Source organism: Nerophis ophidion, linkage group LG10, assembly GCF_033978795.1.
Source record: "Nerophis ophidion isolate RoL-2023_Sa linkage group LG10, RoL_Noph_v1.0, whole genome shotgun sequence".
NCBI classification, from domain to species: Eukaryota; Metazoa; Chordata; class Actinopteri; order Syngnathiformes; family Syngnathidae; genus Nerophis; species Nerophis ophidion.
Genome location: NC_084620.1, coordinates 13287783 through 13312823, shown reverse-complemented (window position 1 = coordinate 13312823; position 25041 = coordinate 13287783). Strand labels below are relative to the sequence as shown.

The following is a 25041-nucleotide window of genomic DNA, read 5'->3' as shown; positions in this document are numbered from 1 at the left end:
AAGGAGCAGTTGTGAAAAAATATTTTGGGCTGTTTGCAGGGAAAAAGCCAAACAACCAAACCTTTGTCCTGTTGTGAAATACAATTTAAAAAAAAGGATAACAAGAGTGTGTAGACTTGTTTGAGGTCTTTTTTTTTCCCCTTTTGTGTGTTTTCTCCTGCTCACCCTCTCTCTATATTCTGTCTCGCTATATCCCCACTCAGTAGTCAAACAAAGAAAGGAAAGGAACACAGAGCTCACACACGAGCCCAAACATACACACACATATGCAGAGGCTTGGAGCCCAACCCCCCAGCCTCTGATTTTTTTCCCCTCCCTGCCTTTCTCTAAACAGCACATACACACACACACACACGCAAACACACAGTAGAACCCCCCACCCTCTCTCCACCTTCACATCCCTCTCTCAGCCTGATCTGGCCTCGTTCTTATGCGTCTCCTCCCTCCCACCGCCACTACACACTCCCCCCTACACCCCTTGTGTGTCAAACAGATGGGATTGTAGAGCAAACTGAGACTTGGTGTTCACACTCCACCTCCACGCCTCGTGCACACGCCTGGTGTGCCGCTTTGACCCGGTGTGCACGCGCACATCAGCACAGCAAGTCTAAATGAATGTCCTACATGACATAACACCACTTTAAAGACCTGGTCTACATATTCTATTTTTAGTACAGTGTGCCCCCCACACTGGAACAGGAAGTGCCTTTGAACATGTGACAAAGACTGCTTCTTTATCATGTATTGAACGGTACAAAATGTGCTAGTGACAAACCACAGCGGAGTAAGCTGGCAATATAACATTCCCTGTAAAGCACTTACACATGTAGAGTGGCCGCCACGTGCAGATGGATGGAATTCCAGAGCATTGAGAAAGAGCCAAGAGAGAAGGAGAAGAAGGGTGATGGGGTGGAAAATATAGCTTGGAGCGACTGCAGCATGCACTCTCACACAGTGTCAGGAGGAAATATAGGTGCTCCGACTGCACCCAGTGACTCCTGTACGACTCCCCCCTTCCTACGCACACACACACACACCAGCACCGCTCCCTCCTGCTCCTTATGAGGCAGCCAGGGTACCTGAACACGTCCAGACAGCGCTAACCGATCAAAAACATTAAAGTACCAATGATTGGCACACACACACTAAGTGTGGTGAAATTTGTCCTCTGCATTTGACCCATCCCCTTGATCACCCCCTGGGGAGTGAGGGGAGCAGTGAGCAGCAGCGGAGCCGCGCCCGGGAATCATTTATGGTGATTTAACCCCCAATTCCAACCCTTAATGCTGAGTGCCAAGTGTCCCATTTTTTTATAGTCTTTGATATGACTCGGCCGGGGTTTGAACCCCCAACCTATCGATCTCAGGGCGGACACTCTAACCAGTAGGCCACCAGCTGTGGTGGCTGATGCTGCACATTCAGATATTTATATGTACACAAGCTAGAATGTTGTCTGTCTATCTATGTTGGCCCTGCAATGAGGTGGCGACTTGTCCAGATTGTACTCCGCCTTCCGCTCAAACGCAGTTAAGATAGGCTCGAGCACCCCCGTGAAACCAAAAGGGACAAGCGGTAGAAAATGGATGGAAGCGGTAGAAAATGGATGGATGGATGGATGTTAAACACAAACACACAATTTTTTTAAACCGATACAAACTTTTTTGCAACAATAAAAAAAAAAAGTCAACCAGTGTTTGCTATATTATTTCTTGTAAGGGAATTATGTACAAATGAATTGTGGATATAAACAAGAAAGTAAACAATAGGGTTTGAAAGTGTGACATGGAAACATAATGCATTGTCGTTCTTTCTGGTCCCTGACTATCTTTATTTACATGGCTGAAGGCAAGACTCTGTCCTGAAGTTGCGTTCTTTTCTTCAACAACTTCAAAACAGCGCAAATATCAGACATAACTAACTGCCACAATGGTTGTCCTGATCACTTAAAGAAAAAAATAATACTTTTGTGAGATTTGTCTTTTTTCCAGCGTTGAAGCAAGTGAGTGAGTGAGTGAGTTAATAAAGAGTTGATGAATAGCAGTTGTGAGTAGGGCTGCAACAACTAATCAATTAAATCGATTAAAATCGATTATAAAAATAGTTGGCGATTAATTTAGCCATCGATTCGTTGGATGTATGCAATGAGCATGCGCTGAGGCTCTCCCCCCCCCCCCTAAACCTTTATTTATAAAATGCAACATTTACGAATAGCTGAAAAACAATAACCAAAATAAGTACAAAAACAGTACAAAACAGCGCCAGGGCGGCGCCGAGGTTACGTCTCATGAGGTGGCAGTAAGGCAGCCAATGACGTGTCATGTGCAGCTCACGTGACCACGCTGTCTCCTTTGCTGGAAACATTCGAAAAATGGCGGCGGGAAACAGTACAGATAGTCCAGCGGAGAAACGTCTCTTGGTTATTGCCTCAATGAAGAAAAGTGTACGACCTAAGTCGTCAAAAGTGTCTGAACACTTTACTTTAAAGACTTCAAAGAAGACATTTCCTGCAAAACGTGGATCTGGCGTGGCACCGAAGGACATTGCTTCGGCATCGCCTGAAGAGGAGCCATGGATGAAGGGAAGAACTCACGCTACATAACTTTTTTAAGTCCATAGTCCGAGTATATTGATCCGTTGTGTCCGTCTTTGTGTGTTTTTAATCTTTTGTTAACGAGGAGATTTCTTTAAGGAAGAGCAGCAGCAACTGTTGTGTATTAACTTTCAGAGTGTTAGGAACTTTTTGGGGAGGGGACAACTTCATTTTCTGTGTTGTTTTGAGTCGCAACAGGCATTCATGAGTTCAGCTTTTTTGTGAGTAACTTTAACGTTATGTCTTTGTTGCAACACGGGGCTGATATTGTGTCCCTGGCACATTTGACTCCGTTTTGTGAGAGAAAACGCACGTATAAACGTAACGGACAGAAATATCTCAGGTTGGTTTCAAAATGGATCAATGTAGCCAGACCCAATAAAGCTATATAAATCTATTTAAACTTGAGTGACGCTTTAGTATAAATAAAAGTTATGAAGGAGCTGGAATATTACATGCTATTATTCAGAGGTAGCCTAAAGTGAATCCTTTATTATTCAGAAAAGAAACGTGCATTATATATGATCCAGTTCTGATTTGATGAGTTACATTTCTGTGTTGTTATTGGTGTATTCTGCAACTCCAATGTCCATTTATTTATCTGTTCTTTTAATGTGGTGGCGTATTTGTCTTTTACGTAAAAAAATATTAATCAAATCAACTGGGTATGTATTGGGTTACATGTAAATGATGCTACTATGTACATTCATAATATGGTTTCTCTCATTTCAGAAAGAAACAAGGCAGCATTAGAGACTTGTTACAAAGGAAGGTCGGCACACTTCGGCAAGCGGCTGCACTGACTGATGCTATCCTGAATATGTTGGTAACTGACATGAGGCCACTATCAATGGTGGAGGATGACGGTTTTAGACGAATGATTCACGTCCTCAACCCTGGTTACAGTCTTCCCTCGAGGACCCATTTTACCAAACTGATGGAGAGGAAGTACGAGTGGACATTCCATGCTGTGTAGACTGACAAAAAAAGCCACCCAGCGCAAAATTGCTCTCACTACTGATGTGTAGACAAGTGTAGCCTACCTTGGCAATACATGCCACTACATTGGAGACGAATGGAACATGAAGTCAATCTGCCTTATGACCATGCCACTAGAGGAAAGACATTAAGCATCCAACATTGCAAAATGGCACCATTGTCACGCTGTTGTGCATGATAATGGTGCACATTATAAAAAAAGAACATTTTATTTGGCAAGTTGAAAGGACATGGTGCCAGTATGATGTTTTTTTTTAAATAAAGTATTGGAAATGATAGAAATGTAGCTTGTCTCTTTTATCCAACTACTAATCGATTAATCGAAGTGATAATCGACAGATTAATCGATTATCAAATTAATCGTTAGTTGCAGCCCTAGTTGTGAGATGATAAAACATCACTTTTAATGGCAATCCTGGTACATGTTGGTGTTAACAGCATTTTCACTCTGGTAAGTTTGAATCAAAGACTTTTTTTTCCTGTTGCACACGTAGCATTTAGTAAGCTATTAGCTTTGGCTGCCAAGCTAAGCAAGCTGTGGGTTACGTCTTCGGTAATTTCCGTAGATTGACGTCACTGTAGTAACATTTCTGTATTCTCAACATTTTCAATAAAATAACAGTAACCAACATTTGAAGATTTACCAGCAACTTCTGCTGTAAAATAATACAATATTAATATCAAAAATACAGTGCAACCAACGTCTCTTCAGGCTGAATAGACAATACATTTATTTGCTGTTTTTACTGTGTTTTTTTTGGAACAAAAATCATACGAATCCAAAATAAATACATATTACAAATAAATGCAACCAAATCCCTTTATGTTAAATGAGCAGTGGTTTGACCTGCTACTACTCTCATTTTAATAAACACCTACGATAGTAGAGAAAAGTCACATCAAAGGTAGATGTCACAAGAGAACAGCATGAGGTCACAACGCAACTTGCAAAGGACACCAAAAAATACAAATGCCACATCCCAACGACAAAAAGATATACAAAGACGGAACAGAAGTGACAGCAGACAAGTTTTGGCGACTCACCGACTCCCTGAGACAGAAAGTTGAAAACGTAATGAACAAAGTTGGAAAAGTAAGTCTAGTGGGACCCATACTTGCCAACCCTCCCGGATTTTCCGGGAGACTCCCGAAATTCAGTGTCTCTCCCGAAAACCTCCCGTGACAAATTTTCTCCCGAAAACCTCCCGAAATTCAGGCGGAGTTGGAGGCCACGCCCCCTCCAGCTCCATGTGGACCCGAGTGACGTGTCGACAGCCTGTTTTCACGTCCGCTTTCCCACAATATAAACGGAGTGCCTGCCCAATGACGTTATAACTGTAGAATGATCTAGGGCGAGTTCTTGGTTTCTTATGTGGGTTTATTGTTAGGCAGTCTCATTAACCTCCTCCCAGTGCGGCAACAACACACAACAGCAGCAGTCACGTTTTTGTCTGCCGTAAACAGCAATGTTGTGACACTCTTAAACAGGACAATACTACCATCTACTGTGCATGCATATGTGACAATAACATCTACGGCTTTTAGAGCAGTGGTTCTCAACCTTTTTTCAGAGATGTACCCCCTGTGAACATTTTTTCAATTCAAGTACCCCCTAATCAGAGCAAAGCATTTTTGGTTGAAAAAAAAAAATAAAGAAGTAAAATACAGCACTATGTCATCAGTTTCTGGTGACAGTGCAAAATATTGCTCATTTGTAGTGGTCTTTCTTGAACTATTTGGAAAAAAGATATAAAAATAACTAAAAACTTGTTGAAAAATAAACAAGTGATTCAATTATAAATGAAGATTTCAACACATACTGCGATGAGGTGGCGACGTGTCCAGGGTGTACTCCGCCTTCCGCCCGATTATAGCTGAGATAGGCACCAACGCCCCCCGCGACCCCAAAGGTAATAAGCGGTAGAAAATGGATGGGTGGACAGCCGTAAATATACTCCTCTCCTCTTAACCACGCACCCAAAAACACCCCGCCCCCCCAACCACACCCCTCGCCCAACCCCCGACCACGCCCCCCACCTCCCGAAATCGGAGGACTCAAGGTTGGCAAGTATGGTGGGACCACTTATTCAGTCATAAATACCTGTCTTAGTGTTTTAATAATACTAGTATACTATGTTCAGGCAGTCGTTCTATCCCCATAACTTGCTCCCGTGTCACTTCCGTCATTTCCCTTGCGCCCTTTGTGGCTTAAAGTTGTGTAGCAGCTTTATATCATTTTGTTGTGGCGTTTGTATTTGTTGTGGCTGTTGCAATCGTGCTGTCGCTGAAAGTTGTTGTGTCACAAGTTATGATATTGTCTTGTCGCGTTTGCATTTTTTGAGACCTTTCTCAGCCACTGTAGCTATTCGCCATTCTCGATGAACAACCTTTAACGTCCTCATCAATAAAAGTGTTAAACTTCATCTGAAGTCTGTCATTCTTAAATGTAATGTTTTCCTTTTTCTAGTATCGATAGAATTGATCTATCTTCCAAAATGAAAACTTGCCAAGCACAAATCAATGTAGATGAATCTAAGAACTATAAATCGATGTATCATTACACCTGTACTTATGATGCAGTTTGGACAACGCCGATGTTCTTTGAAGGACCTGTTTTCACTTATTTTTAATAAGATTTACAGATCCTACAATAGTGTTTTGGAAATGTGTTGTCTAAAATGTATCCATGATACTGAAATGTAGGCAGTTTAAAAGTGCTAGTAAACCCTACACACTGTTTTTTGTGTCTATAGCTTTAATGTTATAATGAGCTGTGTCTGTCCGCCAGTATGTGTCTCCAAGAAGCGCCATTGTGTACTTTGGCCACTTTTTTAACAAATACACTGTAACTCTGCATTTTTCCAACATAATAGACACAATTTATCACATTCCATACGTAACATTTAGCAGTAAGCAAACGTCAATGTTAGCAACATTAGCATACAGTGGCTATCAGAGCTACAAAGCTAACGTTACAGTCAGTCTTACAGCATCATTATGCCAGCTTAGCCTTTGGCGCAAAATGAACACAGGCAACACTTTTTTGGAAAATACTTTTAAATAATAGCCGCTTATTGCAGAAATAAATGAGTCAGACATTCTCCTATTCCATTCAATTAGGGTCATGCCCCACCCTCTTAGAAGGCCAAGTCATGTGACCATTTTCTATATAACTCCATATCACTACAGAACCATTCAAGGCTACATTTTGTATCGGACAGGTATACTGTTTTTACAATACACAAAAATAAGTAGTCGTATCTATTTTATTAAATGTATCTTATTTATACAACAGCATGCCGATTCTGTCTCTACACCTCCTTTTATCGAACATTTTCACTTCCTGTCAGCATTATGCTCAGTTGTCCCAATAGTTTTGTCAATATGAAAAGCTAATGAATGAGAAGAGGGCAAGTGAGGATTAGTACGCAGGAGCAGGCGTTCCTTGTGCTATACCCTCAACAACTCACTTTATACGCCTTCACTCCCTTAAACTACGTGAAGAAAAGGTTTGAGGGAAAGGGGGGTTTGAGGGGGAGGTGATTAATTGCCAATTAATGTTAAACGAGCTACAGCTGTGCTCAATTAACACTGGTTTAGAGAACAGTCTCTACAGACTCCAAAATCACAGCTTCACAAGAAGTGAGGAGCTGGTGCTAAGAGATTCAAATATTGTAAATAACTAAGAGTACACATAAGGAATACATGTACAGTTGTACCTCAACTTTTACTTTTGAGTATTTTGAGATAAAGCGGTCTTTAAGTTGCAAGCATAAATTTGAGTTACAAGCCTCCTCATCGTTAGTAGGTATAGTTATCCGCCCCTTAACATCCGGTCTTACTTGCCAGAAATAGTTTGTAGCTATGTTCTGTGCGATACATGTCATAATACCGTATATGTTCTTTAAAAAAAAAAAAAAAAAACATATATACAGTACATATAGTTTATCTTTTCCCCTTCTTTTTACAAAGCCTATATGTTTATATGGGACAAGGACAAGACAATTATAAAAACAAAAAGTATTGTTACTACCAGCCCTTATTTTCTAGTGTTTATTCTAGGGTCATGTCTAAACATGAAAATAAAGATGCTACCTTTAATTTCCAAATGTCTGCGAGACTGCTTATCATAGACAGTGCTCTTGTACAACAACTCTGTTTGGCTCATTTGGTGTGTTTTTCTTTTCAATATTTCATGATTTTGAGGTAATGTAAACTTTGTCACATTTTAACACCATTTCTGTACTATTCTTCAAGTTGTGTCTCCAAGGGATTGAAAACAAACAGCGTTGTTGGGTCGATGTCTGACTTTTTTTTTTAAATCCAAAAGAGTTCATTTTTATTCTTTTTTCAATCCAATCCCTTGTTTATATAGCACTATTAACAAAAAATCTGTCTCCAGAGTGCTGCACATAAAAAAGAAACAGTAAAAGTAATACAACTACAAGCATTTAAAATGAAACAAGTAAACAAACAAACAAACAAAAAATAATACAATAAAATAAGACATCAATAAAATAAAATAAAACAATAAAATTCACAGTGGACCACAAGACTCACGCCGATTTAAAATCCAGAGAATAGAAGTTTTTAAATAACTTTTTCAAGTTTTGTTGGTTTAGCTTCCTTTGTAGTCTCCGTCTGTGTGCAATGTTGTTGACATGCATGCTACCGCCGGCCCTCACCAAAAAGTTCTTCTAGGGATGTATGTAAAAAATGCTGCCTCAAAGTAGCATCATTGCTGCAGTTACTTTAGCCACTGCCCGGCAGGAAAACTACGATATAAACAATACGGAATTATATTCTATGACATGATATACACTATCGTAACAACGCACAGCACTAGCTAATGGTCAGCATAGCCTTGTTTTCCAACCAAGGGAATTGAGACAGTGAGTGTGAAGGAGAGTGTTAAGAAGAAGAAATGGATGATTTTAATTGAATTAAAGAAATTATCAAAAAGATGGACGATTTGGCAAGGGAAGTTTGAGCGTAAAAATACATATCGACACACTCTACCATGCTGATGCAGGAGTCAGCTTTTGTGGCAGCAAGGATGTTAAAAGAATATCCAGACAGCCATGAAAATATGTAAAAGTTGCTGATGGTGTGTTTGACTGCGAAGCAGCTCAGAGGGCATACTACAGAAGTTCACTCTCCTAAGTTCAAGAAATGGTGGTCCAAGATGAGCTTTGAAACGTTGAAATCATGGGTCTCCCAGCACCATATGAATTTCAATTTACAGAATCAAAAATGCTTTAATTGAGATATATTATCTAAAATCTTTGACAATCAGCATGATTTTGTAACAATCCGGTTCTTTTTATTAATACACTGAAGTTTAGTGTCTCCAACAATTTTCACATCATTAAAACAAACATTTAAAAACCTTGTCACCGACAGGGATTTGAGCCTAGGACCTTCTGCTTTGCAAAACATAGGCTAATGACGAGCACCACTGTTTCTAAAAGCGGGAAATATATTTTCATATTCTCATCGGTGACATGCAGCAATTGACATGGCCAAGAAAATGTTTGACGTAAAATTTTATATGAAGCGCCTTGTCATTCAATAATTTACATTTGAGATGTGCTCCATCACGTAAAACAGGGCCCCCCACGGATCACGAGGCCATACGCACAGCCCGTGTTCTGTGTTAGGGCAGGGGCTGCCTGGATATCTGTGAACAAAATATCAGCTCACTGACATGACAAAAGACAATTTAATCGGCGCGGAATTACTTAAACGCTGTCATACTAACAGAATTTCACATCAATTTAATTCAGGTGAAACAAAGATTAGTTGCATCAGTATAATTTAATGTTAACTTTATGTTGATCACACATTTCCTATCAGATTATGTTTAAAGTAAGTAAAAGTGGATTTCATTGTGTTACTTCGCCTGGAGTTGTAGGTGGGACCAAAGATTGTATATTAAAGAGGATTTACTATATGGTAATGTACAGCGCACACAACGATGTCCTAAACAAAATAAATTTGCAATCGATCAGATCTTTTTGTCACATAAAAAATACAGAGAACGTGACCTTGGTGTCCTTATTGAGAATCAGAATTATTGGTAATTACGTCCATGATTACATGTTAAAATTGTGGATTTTAATTAATTTGAATGGTCGACTTTGATTTGAGACGTGAGTGATTTGAGTTACAATCTCGGTCATACAATCAATTGAGCTCATAAGAGTAAGTACTACGGTACTTGTACAAACGCCGTTTCCATATGAGTTGGGAAATTGTGTTAGATGTAAATATTAACGGAATACATCCATCCATCCATTTTCTACTGCTTATTCCCTTTTGGGGTCGCGGGGGGCGCTGGCGCCTATCTCAGCTACAATCGGGCGAAAGGCGGAGTACACCCTGATTTGCAAATCATTTTCAACCCATATTCAGTTGAATATGCTACCAAAACAACATATTTGATGTTCAAACTGATAAACATTTTTTTTTTGTTGCAAATAATCATTAACTTTAGAATTTGATGCCAGCAACACATGAAAAAGAAGTTGGGAAAGGTGGCAATAAATACTGATAAAATCGGGGAATGCTCATCAAACACTTATATGGAACATCCCACACGTGTGCAGGTTAATTGGGAACAAGTGCCATGATTGGGTATAAAAGCAGCTTCCATGAAATGCTAAGTACAGTAATTCACAAACAAGGATGGGGTGAGGGTCACCATTTTGTAAGCAAATTGTCGAACAGTTTTAGAACAACATTTCTCAACGAGCTATTGCAAGGAATTTAGGGATTTTACCATCTACGGTCCGTAAAATCATCAAAAACTTCGGAGAATCTGGAGAAATCACTGCACGTAAGCGATGATATTACGGACTTTTGATCCCACAGGCGGTACTGCATCAAAAACCGACATCAGTGTGTAAAGGATATCACCACACAGGCTCAGGAACACTTCATAAAACCACTGTCAGTAACTACAGTTGGTCGCTATATCTGTAAGTGAAAGTTAAAACTAGTATGCAAAGGCAAACCCATTTATCAACAATATCCTGAAACGCCGCCGGCTTGGCTGGGCCCGAGCTCACCTAAGATGGACTGATGCAAAGTTGAAAGGTGTTCTGTGGTCTGACGAGTCCACATTTCAAATTATATTTGGAAACAGAGGATGTGGTGTCCTCCAGAACAAAGAGGGAAACAACCATTCGGATTGTTATAGGCACAAAGTTCAAAAGCCAGCATCTGTGATGGTATGAGGGTGTATTAGTGCCCAAGGCATGGGTAACTTACACATCTGTGAAGGCACCATTAATGCTGAAAGGTCCATACAGGTTTTGGAGCAACATATGTTGTCATACAAGCAACGTTATCATGGACGCCCCCTGCTTATTAGACAAGTGTTACAACAGCGTGGCTTCGTAAAAAAAGAGTGCGGGTACTTTCCTGGCCCGCCTGCAGTCCAGACCTGACTCCCATCGAAAATGTGTAGCGCATCATGAAGCGTAAAATACGAAAGCGGAGACCACGGACTGTTGAACGACTGAAGCTCTACATAAAACAAGAATGGGAAAGAATTCCACTTTCAAACTTCAACAATTAGTTTCCTCAGTTCCCAAATGTTTATTGAGTGTTGTTAAAAGAAAAGGTGATGTAACACAGTGGTGAACATGCCCTTTTTCCAAGTACTTTGGCACGTGTTGCAGCCATGAAATTCTAAGTTAATTATTATTTGCAAAAAAAAATAAAGTTTATGAGTTTGAACATAAAATATCTTGTCTTTGTAGTGCATTTAATTGAATATGGGTTGAAAAGGATTTTCAAATCATTGTATTCCGTTTATATTTACATCCAACACAATTTCCCAACTCATATGGAAACGAGGTTTGTATTACCAAACCGGTAGTACCGAGTTCCCACTTGGTACACGATTCAAATGTGGGATTTTTAAGTGTATAAAGGTACACACTTCAAGTGTGGGACATAAAGTGTACAAAAGTGGACAAAATTTAGATTTTATTTGAGAATATTATTAACTGCAGAACTACTAGCAGATTGAAATAGTATCTTGGTGCTTTAAAATAAAGCATTCAGCACAGAGCTAAGCAGTTTTATGTTTTGCATCTTGTTCCCTTCCTGTACCGAAAATGAACAAAACCATGGCCTTAACACCGAGATACGTGCCAAACTGTGACAATGCCGTAGCGTTACACCCTTACAAGTAACAACTAATACAAGTATAGAGTCGACCTACTTTAGAGAAGAAGCAACCAGAACACAAAAACAACTATCTAAACAGCTTAAGGGAGCCAGATTTGTCATGATCCACCAATATAATCATCAAAGCGGCACAAACACAATGTCCCCACCAGACCAGACACACCCACACACTGACACTGTGACAATAACATGCACGAGACACAACGTCAAGATCCAAGCAAACAAGATACAAGCGTGATGTAACAATGTGCAACATCAGACATCATTGGCGGCCAAATCTGTTTTGATAGGCCAGTAAAGTAGGGCGGCTTGCGTACGTCAACACAATCTGGCAACACACCATCCTAAATCCCCGCTATCTTGGATAAATGAATACAAATGTTGTATTTTCATGCGATTCTCTGCTTCATTTGTCGACTTCCATTTGTCCCGGTTGCACTTATTCAAACCTCCAGGCAAGCCCTGAGCAATCATTTCAGGTAAACACCTAAATATTCCATCATCCACAATTTTCCTCAAATAATCCCTCAAATTTTGCCTTCTTGAATTCCTCCATGGATTATCTTTTGGTTCCAAGTGGGCGCAACAAAGACCGGGGGGAGGGGAATCTTGTTTTTAGAAGTCTGTGAATCCTGCTGGCCTTGCTGTTGCCCCGCTGACAGGCTTTGTGCATGTCTAAGAATGTGATTGCTGCATCCCTCTGTTGACACCCCCCTACCATGTTTTCATTGCTTCCTAGGAAACAGAGGTATGTCCTGGAGGTAAGTCACAGCTGCCCTGCATGACAACAGACTGGGGCGCACGCGTGCACAGTCACAAAACTAAAGGAACCCTAGGACGTAGCCTTGAGGCACTTCAACTAGCAAGCATTTTAAGCCATGGCAGACTACATTTGTTTGGCACGCCACCCCAACCTTCCAAACCCTGCTCCCCAACTTAACAAGGAAGTGGGATAAGAGTGGAATTTACAGTGGGAGGAGCTCACATTTCACAGCAGGGTGGGGAGCCCCCAAGAACCCGGGGGTGGTTATCCGGCCCGAGTGGTGGGTGTGTGGAAGGAAGTGCGAGTGAGTTTGGCGGCTATTTTTAGTTAGTCTAACGCCTGTTCTTGCACTTTGGTCATGGAATGAAAACCAGAGAGAGGGAACGCCGACGCACATCTGCATGACACCAACAAAATCAAAGTTGCTCTATCTGAGCATGAAAAAGGAGTAGAAAGACCATATGGGGACCGACTTTCTTCCACTCCCTCGTACACACCTGGGGACCAAGAGCCAGCGGGAATTAACACTCGGCTAAAACTTTCTTTTAATTAGCTCCCGCTGCTCCCTCCCATATGCTCACTCTTTTACCCCACGCCTCCACCCCGATGCGCTCTTTTGTTCAATGCCGTCGCCATGACGTCTTGTTCTGCTCACAGAGGAGAGTGTGACAGTTTGCACATTGCACAAGAAAGGGGAGGGGGTTGCTTTGCTGACAGTGCGGATCTTTGGGAGTGTGTGCCAAGACGCCACAGGCGGCCAGGTGAAGGCAACCTGTGATTTACGCTTCCTAATAAGTCCTCAGCTCACTTGCTTTTATGACACCATCATTATGAGTTATAGTGCGGCTAATGAGGGCAGCGGCCGTGTCCCTACACGTGTCCCGTGCCCTGAAATAATGTTGGCTCAAGAGAAGTGACACAAAAGGCCAGGATGCCAAGCAATGGTCAGCCCACGGCGGCCATAAATAACAGGGATGCCACAAGCTGGGGCGGTCTCTGTGTTGAGGATGTTTTTGGCAAAAGTGTGCGCGTCTCTGCGCCCAGTTGCTAGGACACCTGCTGGAGACACATGCACGGGGGGCTTGAATGCCCGGACCTGATCTCTGACCTCACAGGGTGCTCACAGAGGTCTGTGGACACTTGCTACCCTCAAACACAACCCTCACAACAGACAACACACATGTGTTCCCACCAAATGTGTGATACTCAAGTCCACACACAGCAGAGTCAGCATGTTGGCATGAAAAGAAGCACTGCACATCGCCCCTCAAACAGAAACAAAACCCACACAACACACAAGGACGTCACACAACCTACAGAGAACAAAAGGAAAGTCCCACAAAAAGTTTGAGGAAGCACATCTGGCTCCTCTTAGAGTTAGCTCTACACACAAGTGTGTGCGTGTGTGCCTCTGTGAGTCGCTGTCAGACACACAAACACACACCACATGCAGCTGTTTAGTGTCTCGCAGAGAGACACACACACACACACACACACACACAGGCGCCGTGGCAACAGGGGAAAACATGGCTGTAACTTGGCAAGCCGACTGTGGTTACTTGGGATGAGTTCAGCACCACGTGCATCTGTGGAAATCCTCAAGTTGTGTGTGTGTGTGTTTGTGTGAGTGTGTCTGTGTGTGTGTGTGTGTTTGCAAGAATAATGAGAAAAGGGCACATGAGGTGAACAGGCGTTCTAATTCAGTATTTGAAGTTCCCTTCCCTCTTGGACTCATGCAAACTTTTTCACATTTTTTATTTTTTTTTACATCAAACGCATTTGGATTTATTTATTTATTTATTTATTTATCCGAGACCTTCCCTTCATCACAGCATCATCATCATCATCATCATCCTAACACCCCGCTCACTCTAACTCTCTGATCTGGTGGAGCGTCCTGCAGATAAAGTGGTGGCCAGTTAGATTAGACATACTGACGGCATCCACACACACACACACATACAGGTCAGCATGCCCTTAAGTGGGGAGGACAAAGAAAAACCAAGTGATAAGAAGGACCTCTTAAGGCTGGAATATAGCTTGTATTCATCTGACGTCAGGTCCGGCTCACTAACTATTCAAGGCTCGAGGTGGTGGGCCAGCAAGCGTCTGTCGCCAAAGCGTTCTGGTCGGCATTTAGCTTTTCTCGAAGAAAAATTCCCAATGCTTTTGTTGTTTTAGGAAACGTTTGAAATGCGAAAAAGATAAAAGCTTCTTCAAAAGTCTTTGAGAGGTAATCAAGAAGGGCGGAAGAGTGCAAGATTTTACGAAAGACGGCAAGAAAAGTGCCACGCAGAGTCGAAGAACGCATGAGTTTGCAGTGATCACTTCGTTAAAGGTTTGTTTGATATACCGTTTATCCATCCATCCATCCATTTTCTACCGCTTATTCCCTTTTTTGGGGTCGCGGGGGCGCTGGCGCCTATCTCAGCTACAATTGGGTGGAAGGCGGTGTACACCCTGGACAAGTCGCCAGCTCATCGCAGGGCTGATATATCGTTTAGTATTTCCCATTTAGGGGCGGTTTAGCTCGGTTGGTAGAGTGGCCGTGCCAACAACTTCAGGGTTGCAGGTTCGATTCCCGCTTCCGCCATCCTAGTCACTGCCGTTGTGTCCTTGGGCAAGACACTTTACCCACCTGCTCCCAGTGCCACCCACACTGGTTCGAATGTAACTTAGATATTGGGTTTCACTGTGTAAAGCGCTTAGAGTCACTAGAGAAAAAGTGCTATATAAATATAATTCACTTAATTCACTATTATCTTGATGCTATGTGCTTTATCATGTTTGAGTTTTTAAAACACATTTTTTCTACAAATGTCTCAAAAAGCACCTACTCTGCGAGCAAATTCTAAAAGACTAAAGCTTTTACCAAAGGCAGCAATCCTAAATGAAGTGTTCAGCACATACACAATGTGTTGACATCTGTAGTTATATCTTGTAAAGACAGGGGGAAAAAACACTACTCGTAAACGGCGCATGCAACAACAATAATAAGGCAACAAACCTGAAGTTAAATCATGAAATGCAACCTTACCCGAGCAAAAACAATGCATATTCATCCTGGACAGTCTTGATACCAATTTCCTTGACCTCGCCACACAAAGAAGTTGTGGACCTTCATACTTTTCCAAGTTTTCATCTCTTTCGTTGTGCAGAATGACGTCTGGAGCACACAATAGTTTGACATGTCTGGGAAAGCGACCGAAGGATAATCCTTGACTTTACTCGACAAATCTTTCTTTAGATAAGGTATAGGGACCTACTCCATTGCATAGTTAGAGTTTTTTTTACTTTTATCTGTTTTTAATGGTAAGATTTAGGCCCCTTACATACTCATTTTGCATTCTGTTTGCTGCACAGTTCAAAAGGAACGGAATACAACCTATATTTTCACGTCACATAGCTTGCTTCCGCTTTGACGGCGTCTTGTTTGATTTATAGTTCTTTCGTGGGTGGTTGCGCCAGACGTGTATTTCTCTTCCAAAACACTAAGGGGCAGTGTGTCCTGAAGGACACACTGCCCCTTAGATAGTCAGATAAATGTCCTGACTAGACATTTATCTTCTTGTAAAGAGTGATGACAACCACACATCTTTTTCAACACTGGAACTAATCGCTCAGAAACATCAGTTTACTTCTAATGGACGTTTTACTTATAAAGCAGAGGAAAATATGTTTGTGAAGATGGACTGTGCAACTTTTGAACAAGTCGCGGCAGAGGACGCCATTATTTGCAAGGCTATTCAACCGTTCAGGACATAGGACAAGAGAGAGCAATTATTTAATTTAAAATAAACAACTGTTAAATAACTATAATAACAACACACTCGGGTTATATGGTATACCGGTACTAATAAATTCAAAACGGTACCATACTGCCTTTGAAAAATACCGGTATCTTTTTTTCCTCGCATGTTGCCGTGAGGCGGTGATGTTGAGCGGAGAAGCATGTTGAGTGTGTCAGCGTGTACTGCTGACCTCGACTGCGGATGTTGTGGATAGGTGGAAGGAATACTTCGAAGACCTCCTCAATCCCACCAACACGTCTTCCTATGAGGAAGCAGTGCCTGGGGAATCTGTGGTGGACTCTCCTATTTCTGGGGCTGAGGTCGCTGAGGTAGTTAAAAAGCTCCTCGGTGGCAAGGCCCCAGGGGTGGACGAGATCCGCCCGGAGTTCCTTAAGGCTCTGGATGCTGTGGGGCTGTCTTGGTTGACAAGACTTTGCAGCATCGCGTGGACATCGGGGGCGGTACCTCTGGATTGGCAGACCGGGGTGGTGGTTCCTCTCTTTAAGAAGGGGGACCGGAGGGTGTGTTCCAACTATCGTGGGATCACACTCCTCAGCCTTCCCGGTAAGGTTTATTCAGGTGTACTGGAGAGGAGGCTACGTCGGATAGTCGAACCTCGGATTCGGGAGGAGCAGTGTGGTTTTCGTCCTGGTCGTGGAACTGTGGACCAGCTCTATGCTCTCGGCAGGGTTCTTGAGGGTTCATGGGAGTTTGCCCAACCAGTCTACATGTGCTTTGTGGACTTGGAGAAGGCATTCGACCGTGTCCCTCGGGAAGTCCTGTGGGGAGTGCTCAGAGAGTATGGGGTATCGGACTGTCTTATTGTGGCGGTCCGTTCCCTGTACGATCAGTGCCAGAGCTTGGTTCGCATTGCCGGCAGTAAGTCGAACACATTTCCAGTGAGGGTTGGACTCCGCCAAGGCTGTCCTTTGTCACCGATTCTGTTCATAACTTTTATGGACAGAATTTCTAGGCGCAGTCAAGGCGTTGAGGGGTTCCGGTTTGGTAACCGCAGGATTAGGTCTCTGCTTTTTGCAGATGATGTGGTCCTGATGGCTTCATCTGACCGGGATCTTCAGCTCTCGCTGGATCGGTTCGCAGCCGAGTGTGAAGCGACCGGAATGAGAATCAGCACCTCCAAATCCGAGTCCATGGTTCTCGCCCGGAAAAGGGTGGAGTGCCATCTCCGGGTTGGGGAGGAGACCCTGCCCCAAGTGGAGGAGTTCAAGTACCTAGGAGTCTTGTTCACGAGTGAGGGAAGAGTGGATCGTGAGATCGACAGGCGGATCGGTGCGGCGTCTTCAGTAATGCGGACGTTGTACCGATCCGTTGTGGTGAAGAAGGAGCTGAGCCGGAAGGCAAAGCTCTCAATTTACCGGTCGATCTACGTTCCCATCCTCACCTATGGTCATGAGCTTTGGGTCATGACCGAAAGGATAAGATCACGGGTACAAGCGGCCGAAATGAGTTTCCTCCGCCGTGTGGCGGGGCTCTCCCTTAGAGATAGGGTGAGAAGCTCTGCCATCCGGGAGGAACTCAAAGTACAGCCGCTGCTCCTCCACATCGAGAGGAGCCAGATGAGGTGGTTCGGGCATCTGGTCAGGATGCCACCCGAACGCCTCCCTAGGGAGGTGTTTAGGGCACGTCCAACCGGTAGGAGGCCACGGGGAAGACCCAGGACACGTTGGGAAGACTATGTCTCCCGGCTGGCCTGGGAACGCCTCGGGATCCCCCGGGAAGAGCTAGACGAAGTGGCTGGGGAGAGGGAAGTCTGGGTTTCCCTGCTTAGGCTGTTGCCCCCGCGACCCGACCTCGGATAAGCGGAAGATGATGGATGGATGGATGATAATAAACTGTGATCAATCAGGATTTTGGCTTAGTGTGATTAATCAGATATAAAATAAATCATTACTTGACAATATATTATAAAACTACTGTAGTTGTTATGGTACATTTTATTGATTGATTTAATATCTAAATAGTCATAGGTGGTATGTCCTTTGACCTTCATATTATTATGGAAAGACTGCAACTTCCAATGCAAGTGTTTGAGCGCCTCTTTGCTCAAAAGTGCAGCAAACAAGTGAGGTGCATTAATTTTGGTTCTCACAAGCTTATTAGTGATTTTCAGAGCAGGAAAAAAAAAGTCTGCGGGCTATAGAGTGTTTTCTATACAGGCTCCAGTACTCTAGAGATGCTACGTCAGTAGAAGCATTTAAGTTACATCTTAAAACTCATTTGTATACTCTAGCCTTTAAATAGACCCCCCTTTTAGACCAGTTGATCTGCCGTACCCCTCTCCTTTTTGGAGTGAGGGGGGTGGGGGTGGGAGGGGGACACAGATTAGGTGACCACAGATAAAACGCTAGCTGTTAAATGTCGGGACCCAGGGTTTACCACTCATCTGTGCATCAGTTGGGGACATCTCTGCGCTGCTGACCTGTGTCCACTCAAGATGATCCCCTGCTGGCCCCACCATGGAGTGGACTCTCACAAAATTAACTAGAACAGTGGTTCTTAACCTTGTTGGAGGTATCGAACCCCACCAGTTTCATATGCACATTCACCGAACCCTTCTTTAGTGAAAAATAAAATGTTTTTTGTTTTTTTCAAATTCAAGACAAAGTATTGTTGTTTTTTTTAACTAGTGCACAACAGGAACCGTGCATGAACATCAACTTGTTTAAAGAACAAATCCAACACAGTATATGAACTCACAACAAATTACACACTTGCAAATCAGATGGAAAATTAGAGGGAAGCTTTTTTGGGGGGTATTCATAATACTTAGACTTCCTTTTTATTGTCATTCAAATTTTAACTTTACAGTACAGATATGCCGCCGATAGGAAGAAGTTTTTATTTACACGATTGATTGAATGAGACTTTTATTAGTAGATTGCACAGTACATATTCCGTGCAACTGACCACTAAAAGGTAACTCCCGAATAAGTTTTTCAACTTGTTTAATTAAGTCGGGGTCCACGTTAATCAATTCATGAATCTGGTGTGCCTTGACCGCTGCGGCGGAGGCCCTGCCGAACCCCTGAGGCCGACCCACCGAACCCCATGGGTTCAATCGAACCAAGGTTAAGAACCACTGAACTAGATCCACTCGACGTCTATTGCACCAGTCACCCGTGGGGGATGTTGTCGTAACCACATCTGTGGTCTCCTCCTCCAAGCTTTCTCATTGTAGCTCATTGGATTGAGTTTTTCCTTGCCCTGATATAAGATCAGAACAGAGGATGTCGTTGTGGCTTGTGCAGCCCTTTGAGACACTCTTGATTTAGGGCTATATAAATAAACCGATTGATGATTGATGACAAGCAGGCTCTTGTGACACATTTCTAAAAGGTCAATTTTGCATAATAGGAGGCATTTAGTGCTAAAGGCAATGAAAAATTTGGTACCTCACGCTAACATAAAGGTGTGTGATGGATTAGTCACACGACGAATATAAGGGGGGGGGCCAGACATGCAATTAAAAAGCACATTTGTTGATGATCATGTGAAAAAAGGTGGAAAGAAACGCTGTGGGTGGTTAAAACACAAACACCAGACGAACTTGGCGACGAGCGCTCACTTTTACTGCTTAGTTTGATGTGGGGGGGCCACACACAAAGGCAGCACTGCAACACACATGCTTGTGTTTGTAAGTTACATATATATATATATATATATTTGTTCAGAAGAAAAAAGGAAAACACCCTTAAGGTGAATGAAGTGTGAAGAAGAAATAGAGAGACAAAGTAGCAGCCAAGGACTGAAGAGGAGGGTAAAAACAAGTGATAAAGCGACAGAGTGGAGCATCTGGCCTCGTCCCAGCTTTGTCTGCACTCTCAGGGGAGGCAGGCAGGCAAGCACAGGCGGGCTGTCCTGGATCACGGCCAGGACTCACGGTGTGCCACGCTGCCTGGGGAAGGCCCCAGAAGGGTGGGAGGGGAGATCGAGAGTGGAAGATCACCTCCTGGACCAATGTACGAAGGAGGAGGAGGAAATGTATATGCTTTCAACTTGTCGCTGGGCCAAGGTCCTGCCTCACTAAGCACTATGACTTCTTTAATTTGTGATACTTGAGTCACTGTTCTTCATCATTATGAATGCACACACCTGCATATTCACAATTGGTGTAGCCAAAATTGTGCCTTGTAAAAAAAATGTAATAATGGCCGTCAGAGAGGTTTTTGGGGTTCAAAACATGCATGTACACGGAAAACTATTTTTTGCCACAAGATATTACATTTTATTTCTCCAAACTTCCCTAGTTTCACTTATTTTTAGTCATTGAAAAATCTTAGCTATAGCATTAATCAATTGTATTGTTTTCTATTCTAGTATAAACATGTTAAACTTGAGAAAATAACTAGTCAAATAAAACATTCCCCCCCTTGCTAATCAATGGATATACAAATCTTAATTTAGGATGTTTTATCAAGTAAAATTATTTGTTCAGTAGTTTTCCTAACATCTAGTCTTTTTACATTTTGACAGATCTTTTTTGCAGTGCGTCATCTGCCTGTGTCGTGTGTGTGTCTGTCTTTGTGGATAAGTGTCCAACAGCCAAAGGGCACCTGCATCAATCATGAGCCTCTGATATTACATTGTAATTGCATCATTGATAACTGGAGCTCTTAATGAGCCTTTTACATGTAAAAATATCACACATTTTCCTTGCGGGATGTGTGAGCGTGTGTGTGTACGTGTCTACATAAATGACCTCTGTGTTGGACACACAATCACCTCAGCTCACCAGGGCTGTTGCTAAGAATTCTGGGGCTCCTGAAAGCAGTGTGGGACCCTCTACCCCATTCATTGCCACATTTACGGTGGCAATGAATGATTCCTGGTGTAATACACCCAATTTTTTCCTCCTTTTACAATTAACCACTCAAAAAGTCAGATTATGTAAATTAGGTATTGTAGCTGAGATAGGCACCAACGCCCCCCGCGACCCTAAAAGGAATAAGCAGTAGAAAATGGATGGATGGATGGTAGTATTAGCTATTTTTTTGTATTTAGTTTATTCCATTTTCCCACACATTTTACAAATCCCGTTTCCATATGAGTTGGGAAATGGTGTTGGATGTAAATATAAACGAAATATAATGATTTGCAAATCCTTTTCAACTCATATTGAATTGGATACATTACAAATACAAAAAATTTGATGTTTGTACTCACAATCTTTTTTTTTTTTGCAAAAAAATAATTTACTTAGAATTTCATGGCTGCAACATGTGCCAAAGTACTTGGGAAAGGGCATGTTTACCACTGTGCTACATCAACTTTTCTTTTAACAACACTCAAACGTTTGGGAACTGAGGAAACTAATTGTTGAAGCTTTGAAAGTGTAATTCTTTCCCATTCTTGTTTTATGTAGAGCTTCAGTCGTTCAACAGTGCGGGGTCTCCCCTGTCATATTTTACGTTTCATAATGCGTTACACATTTTCAATGGGAGACAGGTCTGAACTGCAGGCGGGCCAGGAAAATACCCGCACTCTTTTTTTTTACAAAGCCACGCTGTTGTAAAAGGTGCTGAATGTGGCTTGGCATTGTCATGCTGAAATAAGCAAGGACGTCCATTAAAAAGATGGCGCTTAGATGGCAACATATGTTGTTCCAAAACCTGTTAGTACATTTCAGCATTAATGGTGCCTTCACAGATGTGTAGGTTACCCATGCCTTGGGCACCAATGCACTCCCATACCATCACAGATGCTGGTTTTTTAACTTTGCGTCGATAACAGTCTAGATGGTTCGCTTCCCCTTTGGTCCGGATGACACGATGTCGAATATTTCCAAAAAACAATTTGAAATGTGGACTCGTCAGATCAAAGAACACTTTTCCACTTTGCATCACATCAGTCCATCTTAGATGATCTCTGGTCCAGAGAAGCCGGCAGCGTTTCTGGATGTTGTTGATAATTGGCTTTTGCTTTGCATAGTAGAGCTTTAACTTGCACTTACAGATGTAGCAGCGGACTGTATTTAGTGACAGTGGTTTTCTGAAGTGTTCCTGAGCCCATGTGGGGATATCCTTAAGAGATCTATGTTGGTTTTTGATACAGTGCCGTCTGAGGGATCGAAGGTCACGGTCATTCAATGTTGGTTTCCGGCCATTCCGCTTACGTGGAGTGATTTCTCCAGATTCTCTGAATCTTTTGATGATATTATGGACCGTAGATTTTGAAATCCCTAAATTTCTTGCAATTGCACTTTGAGAAACGTTGTTCTTAAACTGTTTGACTATTTGCTCACACAGTTGTGGACAAAGGGGTGTACCTCTCCCCTACCTTTCTTGTGAAAGACTGAGCATTTTTTGGGAAGCTGTTTTTATACCCAATCATGGCACCCAACTGTTCCCAATTAGCCTGCACACCTGTGGGATGTTCCAAATAAGTGTTTAATGAGCATTCCTCAACTTTATCAGTATGTATTGCCACCTTTCCCAACTTCTTTGTCACATTTTGCGGGCATCAAATTCTAAAGTTAATGATTATTTGCAAAAAAAAAATCTTTGTCAGTTTGAACATCAAATATGTTTTTTTTGTAGTGTATTCAATTGAATATGGGTTGAAAATGATTTGCAAATCATTGTATTCGTTTATATTTAGACTTAACACAATTTCTCAACTCATATGGTAACGGGGTTTGTACAAGACCACACTGAACACATAACGTAAGTGACCTTCGTCAGATACTAAGAATTATCAATTATGAACATCTGACGAAGGTCATTATTCAGTTACTCAATAAATATTAATAATTATCAATAATAATAATGTCCATTTGGCCCACTGACAACGGAAATAAAAAATATTGTTATTCATGAGCTGTATGTTGATTGTCTGGGTGGGGTTTCTGCTGTGGGAAAATTCTTGACATTTACCTCTTTTCAGAGATTTTATTCCCTTAAAACATTCACATTTTGCACAATGAGGTGTGCTCACAAGCATGGGATACACTGTACACGTTTTTGTCTGTAAAAAACATCATTGCAAAGTGTTGTTTATTAGCATTTATGTAAACTAAGAATAGCATTTTATGATTAATATCCAAAAATTAAAATTCTTACTACATGATAGAATAGCACACATGTGTTAGGGGAGTGTGGGTGTACAGTGCTTGTTAATTATACCAAAATAAGAGTTAGCATGCAAAATTTAAGTTGTCTAACTCTGCTGCTGTAAGCTAACCGTCAAAACAGCAACACACACACAAAACACGCTGTTAATGACATTGGCTGCATGTGAGCTGCATCACTCTGTAACAACCTAAGTTAAGAGTTTGTGTGGTATTGAAGTGGTCCTACTGTTTTTCTAGCAGTGAACGCATCACTGGCTGAGCCAACTTTGTGGTCTTTTGCCACAAATTAAAGAGAGCGGTGGCTGTCAACACAACATGTCAATTGTTTGTTTTGGTGTGATTACAACAGAAAGTGAACAGTTTTACAAGATAGTAGTTTTGGCACTAATATTTTGGCGTGGTTACAACCGACAGTAATCAGTTTTACTCAATAAAATGATTGTTGATGCCGACCACCTTCTTCTCCTCAAAACTTCTCAGTTGAATATTTTATCTGTTGTGACCACTTGTTGAAAATGGTACAGAATAAGTTATGTGTTCATTTTATTTAGAGTTTATGTTTGGTTTTAGATATGGATTTTAAGCGCTTAATTGACTTTTCGTGCGCAGAGGACAAGGAAGCAGTGCCCAATAGTGCAGGTGTGCACTTTAGAGAAAACATTGGTTTGGACAAAAACATTTTTTAAGGAGCGGCAATTGAAATGATTACAATTTGAATATTGTATGACTTGTGGCTTTGTTTTAATTGTAATTCATTGTTATTATATATTAGTTCAGTGTTTGATTAATCATTTTCTCATGGAGGTTACATATGGGCCCCATCAGGCTGTGGACCCTGGAATTGTCATCACCTTTCCCCCCTATACAACAGCCCTGCAGCTCACGCTATAAATACATTAAATAAATGGGTTATACTTGTTTAGTGCTTTTCTACATTCAAGGTACTGAAAGCACTTTGCACGTTCACCCATTCACACACTGATGGTAGGAGCTGCCATGCAAGGCCCTAACCACGACCCATCAGGTGCAAGGGTGAAGTGTCTTGCTCTACCAACCGAGCCAAACGCTACAACCAACCCTTTGTATGTGGTCATTTACCAGCTTACCAATGGTTCTGCAGACACTCTTCTTCATGCTGCTGCTCGTCTTCCTATCATGGAGCATCCCTCACCTCCTCATCACCTGACCAGGAGAGAACAGGAAACAAAAACAAAAAAAAGACGTGAGAATGTTGCTCATTCTTTACGGTTTTATTCCATCACAGTCTTCTTAAACAAAATATACTAGAGACCAATCAGGGTCACACGCACACCTGACCCTCCCCCTACCCCTGAAGTGGCCTTTTAATCATAAGGTCAATGGCTCAGAGGAAGATGGAGTGGACTGCAAGGCAGGTATCATGGCCGGGTTGTTGACATCAATAATACTGTATCTGCATTAATTCCACTTTTTCTACTGATACACACATAAGGTCAAGACTGCTTATGACAAGTTGGACATGTGTTTGTTTTATTTTGTTTTGCTATTTGGTTCTTGTCCAGCACTCATTTTTCATTCCACTTCCTGTTAGTCTTCCCTCTCAGCCACTTTACCACCACTTAAGTAATAT

At 42.0% G+C, this 25041-nt stretch overlaps 1 protein-coding gene across 3 annotated transcripts in view; it reads right to left on the bottom strand.

Moving 5' to 3' along the window:
* The window catches only part of kdm6ba (lysine (K)-specific demethylase 6B, a), a 103883-nt gene that overhangs the window by 65069 nt on the left and 13773 nt on the right, over positions 1–25041 (bottom strand). For all 3 annotated transcript variants that reach the window (XM_061912472.1, XM_061912471.1, XM_061912473.1), the window contains exon 3: positions 24539–24614. The gene's annotated coding sequence lies outside the window, so the exon portion shown is untranslated. The remainder of the gene's footprint in view (positions 1–24538; positions 24615–25041) is intronic.